Source organism: Rattus norvegicus, chromosome 17 (genome assembly GCF_036323735.1).
Source record: "Rattus norvegicus strain BN/NHsdMcwi chromosome 17, GRCr8, whole genome shotgun sequence".
NCBI classification, from domain to species: Eukaryota; Metazoa; Chordata; class Mammalia; order Rodentia; family Muridae; genus Rattus; species Rattus norvegicus.
Window position 1 is genome coordinate 30,691,788 of NC_086035.1, and position 10,811 is coordinate 30,702,598.

A 10,811-nucleotide genomic window follows, 5' to 3' on the forward strand; every position below is an offset into this window, starting at 1 on the left:
CAGTGGCAGAGGAGCACAAGCAGCTAAGCACTCCAAAAAAAGGCCAGAGCAGGGAAGTTCAGGGGAGAGCACCTTACTAGCCAGTCCCTGGAGACTATAGGAAGGTTGCTTCCCCTAATGTCCACCACCACAGCTCACTGGCTCAGGGAGAGGAAAAGGATGTCACTGTGGGAGAGTTTGAAAGGTAAAGGCAGTACACATTCTGCAACTGAGGTTTCTAGAAGCCGCATGGAAAGCCCTCTGCCTGCCCCATGGAAATCCCTGCAGAGACTACTCATCTGTGCTTTCTGTCACTCTGGATTGCAATGAAGGCTCCAGGGGACAAAGAGGTAGGTAGATAAGGAAGGAGACAGTAGAGTTGGGGCATGAGGCTTTCCAAGGTATGCCTGTTGTATCTGTGGGTTTCAGAGAATGCTGTTCCACAAACAAGCAGGGAGAGCATAGACCATTGGGCTTAAACCAGGCTTACTTACTCCAGGGTGACCAATCCCCGAGGAGCTAGTTCAATGAGACCTTGATAAGTAGCAAAACTTTGAAACTGGAAAGCAATATCTGTGTTCCCTTCTTTAGGGATTCAAAAACCACAGGATAGTGGACTCTGGGCTGAGTGATCCCAGAGGCTGTTTGTATGCCCGGGGCAGAAAATATTAGCACTGTCAGGCTGCTTTGAACAATGCCTGAGGAGGCAGTAACCCCCTCCACAATCCAGTGTTCCAGTTAGGGAGTTTTAAACTCAGTCAGAAAGTCAGAGTAAGACCCCAATGCCCTGTGATCATGGCCCTAACCCTTCCCTGGATTCTCAGAAGACAACTTACTACAACCTTTTAGTATGTTTTAGAGGGTGCATGCTATGTGCACACATGTGGGCAAGAGCACAGGAAAGAGGAAGGATTAGGAGAACTGATACATTATTTAAATTAATAATCTTGCCAATTACAAACAAGGAACAAGCCAGTAGTTTCTTTACTTGATGGCTATCAACGACAAGCTCCAAAACTCTCTATTTATTTTTCAGAACTCTGTTTGAATTTAAGATTCCTAAATCTTATACCATGGGGACAGACTCAATCAACTTTCAAATGATAACAGTGACAATATTAAATAAAAGCCAGTCTTTCCTCAGGATACATGCCCTGTTAGTGATAATGACTTGTCTTCCTTGTCCCTGAGCCTGGAACCTTGTTGTCACTGGTGCCTGGCTGTCTTGTATCCCTCCTGTCAGACTTGCCGCACTCTGTACCCTGACACACTGCTCTCCTTCCATTTACAACCACACCCCTCACTCCTCTGCCTCAGGCCCCCTGTGCCCACAGTGCTCCATCCCAACTACCCATCACTCAAGACCTCTCAAGGACACAGCTAGTTTGAGTCACCAACATTGTACACCCACCACCGTGCTTCTGTGTTGGCAGCTCCTGACTACATTTGAACTTGGTGCTGGGACTCCTGGACTATGTATCTTTCATCTACATATCCCACTTTTCCTGTGGTTCTGTCTCACCACTTCCCCCAGCTTTCCTGGCTCCTGCTCCTCAGGCCCATGTCCAGTTGGTTATTTTCTAGCCCTTTCAGGGAGAGTCCCTTTTCCTTTGCACTATGACATGGGCCATCTTTTTATCTGAAATGTTCCTTCTTGTGCACCCCCACAACAGGGGAACATGACTGCTTCCACAGCAAGAAGGCACGTTCTGCATCACCTAGGAAAGGTACTACATCCACGATGCCTCAGCATCAGCTGGACTTCCTTGGGTCTGACATGGAAGGTAGACCCCAGGTCTGACAGGCTCAAGGGCGACCTGTAGCCACTTCTTTCAAGCTTATCTTTGGTCTGTTGTGTCTCAGCACAACAGCCTGGTGCTCAGTGAATTTTCTGGGACTGCTTTGATGTACTTACAAGAACCTGGGTAACTCACAGGCAGAAACGCCCAGCCAAGAAACATCTCTCTTCCTGTCAATTGTTAACCACTTTATATCACCAGAGGAAAAAGGAGCTCTCATGAGCGTCACAGGACTTCACATTCTTCCATGAGGGAATGTTATGGGCCCAATCTGTGAGAGTCTAATTCAAGGCAGTAATGATCATACCCAACTTAGAGGGAAAGCCACACAACGGGAATCAAGGAGAAGATCCATTGCTGTAGAATATGGCTTGCAGCCTTCCAAGACCCTCCAAGTGTGATCCTGACATTCTTTCCCACCATTCTTCTCATGATGCTTCAACAAGTCTATACATCTATGGGCTATCAGCTAAGAGCTCTTCTCTCTCCAAGGATCCAGACTATTCCCATGGTAAGACTCTCACTAGTGGGAACATATGAGAACTAGTTATTATATTAATATATAATAATGTGTATAATAACATATGTGTATATTAATGCATAATATTTGATAGCATTTAATACTCATTTAATAAAAAATAAAACATTAGACAATATGTCAATACATACATCAAAATTGCATATAGTATATTGCTATAATATTTAGATATACTAAATTAAAAATATAAAGTTTGAAGTATTTAATAATAAAAATATTGAATGATATATTAATGGATGGTTAGGACATAAAATATAATATAGTATGGAAATATACGGTAGTCTGATATCATTACTTATTGCTAAATTATAATATATAATGATTACAGTAGTATATAATTATATATGCATGTGTACATATCACGGGTTAAAATATTTTTCTGAACTTGCTGCTCTTTGAACATTTTGGATGTACTCACACTTAATGTATCACCTTATTGTCTTCCAAATGTTTTGAATTCTCTCATCTAATTTTCCCAACAGCTCTCTGATGCAATTATTTTTATTATTCTAATGCTTAAAAACACTGGACCTTTTGGGCTTCTAGAAGTCACTTCATGTACCCTCACTGCTCAGTGGGAGTAGCTCTCATCCTCCTACCCCCACCATGCCTTCTTAGGTATCCTTGATGCTGAGGACAGTCCTCTGAGTCTGCCTTCTGAGTTCCTAGCTCCTGCCTCTGTGAGAAGGCCATGAGGGAGCAGGTCAGACCTCTCTCCTTTCATTTGGCAGGAGCCTCAGAGCTTGTCCTAACTGGCCAAATTGGATTATATATATCTGCATGCACACTTACTCAGTCTTGAAAACTGGTTTCTACACAGAGGGGTGAGTCATACAGTTGGTAATTTCCCACTGCCACAGAATTATCTCTGCCACATCCTTCAAATGTTTGTCTGGCTCCCTAGCTGGATATAATGTATCCTGTTATTGGCTCATGACACACAAGACAGACTTCAAACACTGGGTTAGTAAATGGCTAGGGTAGCAGGGGCTGAGTTCTGAGTTGAAGGTTCCTAAGCCCCTCTCACTCCACATTTGTACCTGAGCTGTGGTTTGTCAAACATACTGCCAGGAGAGGGAACAGCAACACCCTGACATTGTACCATCTTCTCCATCAAAAATGTCTGAAAGGCCTTCAGACAGGTTAGTTGTTCATGCCTTTTCCAGTTTCTACAGGGGGATGCAGATAAACTATGTTCTCTCTTGCTAGGGGGCATATGCTATTAGAAATATAACCCTGGGAAGCTAGTGTTCCCATTACATTTAATTCTATTCAGTATGTATTCAGAAGAGGAGCTAAAGCTACCATGAGCTCTCCTCATCCCCTCTGCATTGAGGGTCAAACCACCATCACTGTCCCAAGCATTTCTGCTAAGGCTTCATTTGTACATCCTGACTAGGACCCTTAATAACTAAATATACAATCATTAGAACTAGATGTCTTAAACTCTTTCTTCCCAAGCCTTTGCTCCCATAACATTGGATACCATCTTGGGTATATTGGTATATAAAATAGACCTACAAATCAAACGTTCACTGATAATGAGTCTTTAAGAAAACTATTTCTAGAAAATGATTTGGTATGCAAACAATTATGCCATTTATTAAAGATGAGAGTTAAGTTTTCTAATGACATTAAACCTTGGCTGAATTTTGATATTGAATGATAAAGAGCATATTCAACAATTTCCAGAGTTGGTCAATATGCTGAGAATGGTGATTTGTATAAACACATAATTCAAAATTAGAGAAGTGTGCTCAGGATCATTTCAAAAATCATTAGAAAGTCTTTCTGAGGCCCAAGCAAAAATTAATTTTCTTTCCCTCTAGTTATTTGCTTGTTTGATTGCTTGCTTGTTTGATGTGTGCCTGCGTATGTCTAGAGTCTGTGAAATCTAGTAGAGGCCATTGGAGTCCCTGAAGCTGGAGTTACAGTTGGTTGTAAACTACCATGCAGGTGCTGAACTTAACCCAGGTCCTCTTCGAGAGCAGTAAGTGCTCTTATCTACTGAGCCCTCTTTCCAATCCCTCATTTTATTTTTATGAAACTCCCGTCAAATAGCAATTTTAAAAATCAAATCTTGTAAGAATGAGAATGTAGCTTGCTTGGTAGAATGCTTGTTTAGTGTCTATGAAGGCCTGGATTCAATCCTCAGTAATACATAAACCGAACATGGTGATAAACACCTGAAATCCCAGGTCTTGGGGCATGGAGGCAGGGGAATTAGAAATTCGAGTTCATCCCTGGCTACACAGCAAGTCTGAGGTCAGCCTAGGATGCCTGAAACCCTGTCTCAGGAGAAAGGAAAGAATTCTAGATACATTGCAAAGATATACTGCATGCTGAGCAATGACAGGAAATATTTAGTCTTTGTTTTTTGTAAGTAAAGCACGGATGTTTCCATAAGAATAGAAAACTTTGTAGCTACAGGATACGCTATGGTTTATAACACACAGTGTCTTATTTCTGAGCTGACCTGTTCCAGGCAGAGACCATTGGTGTCGAGTGGCGTGAGGGCATTCAGAGAGCAAATCACACATGTGTGTTCAGAATCAAGGCTGTGGTGAAGTCATAGGAAGGCAACATGGGTGACCACTGACAGAAACACTTGAGGTTTTTTCTTACATCATTCATTTTTAATTAATTTTTGTTGGCCATGAGTTCAGAAATCTTTTACTGTTGTCAGATTCTTGAAAACCCCATACTTAGTCATGCTTCTCACAGTTTAGGAGTCTGTGTCTTAAAAGGCACTTTAGAAGGTTTGTTCTCACACCATCCCCCCTTTAAAGATTCTTTCTGGCCCCCTTCTTGTAACATCCAGAGCCATTTTTCTTTTCTTCCTTAAAATCTCAAGGCCATGTCAGGGGTCATCAAGGGCTAGGTTCCCCAGAAGCCGGTTCCAAGACCAGGCTGTGTGAGACAGTGCTGTTTATAGGTAACTCTCCTCGGGAAGAGCTGAAAAAGGCCCAGAAACCTCACAGCTGGAAAGGGAAGATCCCCAAACCAAATGGTAACCCAGGCCTGACAACAAATTCAGAGTGAAAACTATTCCTCCTATGAGTTTGCTCTGTGTCAAAACAAGTGTTCTAACTCATGTTTCTATATTCCTTTATCAAGTAGCCTTTACTTAGGACAAAATACTGGTTCTAGTCACTAAGTGCAACTGATGTACAAGTGTTGGCCATTAAAACTGAAACAGAACAATGCCAGTTCCTGGTGCTGTCTTAGTCTTTTCTATTTGCTTAAACAAAATACTGGAGACTGGGGAAAATGGTGGATTGGTTGGCGGGGGCGGGGGAGCTGCTTATGGAAATGACAAAAACATATTTGCTGAATCCTGACCTGACCTGGAGGTGAAACTAAAGTCAGTCTGACCTTAGGGCATGTACAGCACTTAGGGAAACTTTCGCTAACCTGCATTGTTTTGTTTCTGTCACCCCCAGTCAAACAGAGACATCATGGTGACACAACTGTACCCTATTCTTTTTTTTTTTTTTTTGATTCTTTTTTTCGGAGCTGGGGACCGAACCCAGGGCCTTGCGCTTCCTAGGTAAGCGCTCTACCACTGAGCTAAATCCCCAGCCCCCCCTATTCTTAATAAAAGGTTTTATCCTGTCATGCTTGCCAACAGCCATCACAGCTATGTCAACGGGAGGTACCAAACTTGTGGATTTTACCTATGTAAACCCATGCTCACCTAGCTCAGGGCTGCCTCTAGACTTGTAGTCACAAGAATGTGTGACCAGGCTGGGTTTGTACAGTTCCAGAAAACCGTCAACTTCATAATAAGTTTGTCCTGATCTCCTTCTCTGGGGTTAGAAAAGCCAGGCTGCAATAGGTTGGAGGCTGGAAACTTAAAGATGGAAAGGCTGCACCTGGCAAAGACAATGTGCTCATTCACCTCATGCTGGAACGAAAAGAGTGTAGTCACATGAGGAGGAGCATCCGTATGTCATGGTAACAGAAGTGCTTGACTCACTTCATAACAATCTGTTCTTGAAGGAACTAAGCCAGCCTTAAGAAAATTAACCCAGTCTCTCAGGAAAAACAATGATCTACCTATGTAGGCTATGTCTCAGGGCCCCTAAATATCCTACAGCTCCCCGACGCCATTAAATTGAAACTCTGATATCATCTGTAAGTTTCAGAGGGAGCAAATCACATTCACACTGTGAGTTGAAGTTACCAAATAGAAGAGAGGCACTGCACCTGCACCAAAGAGTCTCCAAGGCCAGATGACTGAAGTTCAAGATCATGGAGAGTTACTCGTCATCCTTCATCATCTCAAACCCATAGCAGAGCTTCTCCTGTTTGTAGCAACCTGCTTACCTATGGCCCCCACGAATATATTTGACTTATGAGTTTCTCTGTTCTGCAACTAATAAAATTTCCTGGAACTGTGGATCAGGTACTGTGTTCCTGAGCCATGGCCACTCATATTTAACTCCAGAATAAATTCTATCTCTTACCCCCTTTGAGATTGCTTTTGTGTTGACAATAACCCCAGGAGGCACGAAGAGACAAGACGAGGCAGATACCAGAAGCTGGGTGAAGCACCAGCAACACTGCTGCATCATGCCGAGTGGCACTTGAGCAACTGCTGCCCAGATGAGCCATTCCTTTATGTGTCCCTGCCAAGAAGTGGGGCTTAATAACCTAGAAAAATCTTTGATTCATTAATTAGTAAGGTGAACTTCAATTCTCTCTCTCTCTCTCTCCCTTCTTCCCTCCACATCTCATCACACACACACACACACACACACACACACACACACACACACACACCGGTGGTAGGGGAACCACAGCAGAAGGGCAGAAACCCAGGATCCCACTCATCAGTGGTATGAATGACTGTCCCAAGGTAGAAGCCCTTCCTCTCAACCCCTGGGGTCAGGATCACCCTGCAGCTCCACTACCTTCCTGCTGAGCCTTCCTGTTTCCACCTCTTAGAGGTTCTGTTTGTTTGGAGCCCAGCATCTGTTTCCTTTTGTCATGGTTCCTGTGGCTTCCTCTGCTTGCATAGGATTTGTTTGTGAATCCTTTCCTGGAGCATACACACTTTGTGAGCAAGCTCTTCTGTCTTGGAGATGGAGTTCTTTGCTACCTGAAGACCAGTTCTCTGGATCACTGGTCTATGCATTGTTAAGTCAAAGAGCATTGCATCCCTAGGACTGAGGGAATTCGTCACAACTTTGTAACTAGGAGTCTGATAATCTACCTCATGGCCCAGAGTGTTCAGCACAGTAGGAACCTGGCAGAGCATACAAAGAGGCATTCTGCCTATTGCTTGCCAGGGAATGGTTTACTCACTTCCTGCATGTCAGATGAAGAACATACAAAGTTGTCTGAGTAAACAATTCAAGCATATGAGTCACACAATATCAGCCTGGTACACTGTGAGCATCTCTTTATGGTAGCAGCAATGGATATTAATATTATTCCGGGACACATACCCCAAAAAAAGTGCTGGGGGAATTTCATAAATGACTTTGAAATCCAAGATCAAATATCATTTTACTGATCTCCGATCTCCCAGGAGCAAGCTCTTCTCTGTCACATACTTCCTGGATTTTTTGTTCAGTACATGACAGGTACCCAAGAGAGATGAGCTGTCTTGCTGCAGATAGAAGTTGCTGGAGGCAGAGACAGAGTGGAAGTGGAGGGGAGGGGATATATACATATATGTGTGAATTTTAATCATAGCAGCAAAGATTAATTGAGGGGATTAAAAATAAGGTTTATTGGCCCGAATTGATTATTTCTGAACAATATCTTAAAAGACAAAATCGAATTTAAATTGACTAAAAACAAGCTTATTCTTTTAAACATTTTTCTTAGCCCAATATATTCAATTGAACTTCTATTCATTTTCCTTACTTCTGAATAAGGTTAAGTTTACCATAATTGTAAAAATTTTCAATAGTCTTTGCACAGATTACCAATTCTGTGTATGGGTATGCATGTGTGGGATTGCACATGTGCATGTGTGAAGGACAAAGGTTAATGTCAGATGTGTTCCTATATTGCTTACCACCTTAATTTTTTGCATATGTGTTTGTATGGGGTAAGTGTGCATTGTGCATGTGTGGTTGAATGTGCACTTATGTGTATGAGTGAACATGCATACATCCATATGACGGCCAGAGATTGATGTTGGGGGTTTTTCTTTACTTACTCTCTATTTTGTATATTGAATCAGGGTCTCTTGTTTGAAACTAGAGTCCATCAATCTAGGGCCAGCTAGCTCTACTTGGATTACAGGCAAGACACACACACACACACACACACACACACACACACACACACACACACACACACACACACACCAACATTTGTATAGGCACTGAGAATCCAAACTCTGATCTTCACTTTAACCCACTCAACCATTTCCTCAGCTCCTAAGATGACCAAGTATTAACGAGTTGCTCCTTTACTTTAACCCTTTCCTCTCAATACATACATGCTTTTTTTTTCTGGACAATTTAAAAACTAATAGCAAGCATCATGTGACTTACACCCAAAAATTTCAGCATGGATTTTTGTAAGGGAAGATATTCTCTCTCTAACCACACTACAAGGACCAAGTTCAGGTGAATTAAATGAATACAATAGTGTGGTCTAACTTACCAAATTCAATTTTCACCTACTGCTCCATTAACACTCTTTATGGATATTTCTTCCTTGAAACAGGATCCAACCGTATGTAAGTATTGTCTCTTTCCACACTTTAGTCTACCTGCTATTACCCTTAAAAATAATGACTTTTAGGGGTGGGGGATTTAGCTCAGTGGTAGAGCACTTGCCTAGCAAGTGCAAGGCCCTGGGTTTGGTCCTCAGCTCTGAAAAAGAAAAGAAAGAAAGAAAGAAAGAAAGAAAGAAAGAAAGAAAGAAAGAAAGAAAGAAAGAAAGAAAGGAAGGAAGGAAGGAAGGAAGAGAGAGAGAGAGAGAGAGGAAGGAAGGAAGGAAGGAAAGAAAGAAAGGAAGGAAGGAAGGAAAGAAGGAAGGAAGGAAGGAAGAAAGACTTCTTTTTCTCCAGAGACGTCTTGTAGTATATCCCAAGGAAGCTTGAAGTACTGGCATTTCTCAGAGAAATGTCTTGATTTGTATAATGTGCTGCTGTGTCCCCCTCTGTGAGTCTACACCTCTCAAGGGGCATCTAAAACCAACTAGTGCCACTGTTTCAGGTGGTGGCCTTCCTCAGATGGTGGGACATTATTTGTGAGCCCCCCACAAATTGCTGTTTGCAAGGAGAAATCTAGGGTCTTTCTAAGGATTTGCATCTCCTGTAAATAAATCTAGGGACTTAACAGTCTCGAACTTTCCCAACAAATTTCGGAACTTCAAAGACTAAAAATAAGCAGATGCCTTCAAAATAATCAAGCAAGCATATCCCCGAACAACTCTAAGAGAAAAGAAAAAGGAGGAGTCTGGCATCACAGCTTGCATCTATGGTTCAAGAGCTTTGAGGGAGAGGGGTCAAGCAGAAGGGTTACTATGAGCTAAAAAAACAAAACAAAAAAAAAAAACTAAAACTAGCCTGTGCTACAGATTAAGAGAAGAAGGAGGAAGATTTGACGTTTTCTCCAGTTGTTAAAAATCTTGGTGATGAATAAAAAAAAGTGGCAAGCGAATTGATAGATGGCAGCACAACGAAACAGAAGAGTGTAGATCCAGAATGTAATGTCCCAAGGGTATGCGTGAGCATGACAGGAAGGTGACCATCATAGAGAAAAGTGAACTGGAAACCATACATACACACCATGCACTGAGATCCACACTAAAGTGTCTAAGTTTTAAATGGCAAAAAAAAGCAAAAGCCTACGAGTCCTGCCAGAAAGCAGGGATGCAAATTCCCCACCTCTGCAGGGCTCAGAGCCACTCTGCCTCATTCTCAGCCAGGAAAGCCTCCCACATGGAAACAGCCATGGGCATCACAAGGCAGTAGAGAAATGAGAGTGTAGCCTCTGTTTCCAGGATCTCTGCCTGTAGGTTTCTACTCCTACAGCAGAGGAAAGGGTCTGCTCTTGAAGACCACTCTTCCCAGCTCTGTCTCCTTCGAGGTTACGGTAACTCTGTGTCCCTCGTCCCTTGAGCTTCAGTTGTGATGGCATCTTTCCTGCCTCTGGCTCTTGTACCATCCCTTAGGAACCCTCTAAAATTTGCTCATATCCTCATAATAAACCAATGTGTGGACTAGGCAGTCAGTCCTTGTACATAAAACCCTCTTAAATTATCCTAATTTAAGTATACCATCTGCTTCCTATTAGGGCGGTGATTGATGGGATAACCTTGGAGTGAATTGGCGCATCTAACTGTCTCAAGATCTAAAAGCCAAAAATAAAACGCTTTTTAAGATTACACAGGAAACAAAAACCAAAGCACAAGACCAAAAAACTGGGAGAAATATTTGTGGCTTACAACACAGAAAAGTACTTTTCTCCAGCACACGAGAAAAGCACCCAGAGATGGAAAATAGCGAGACCACAAGATCAATA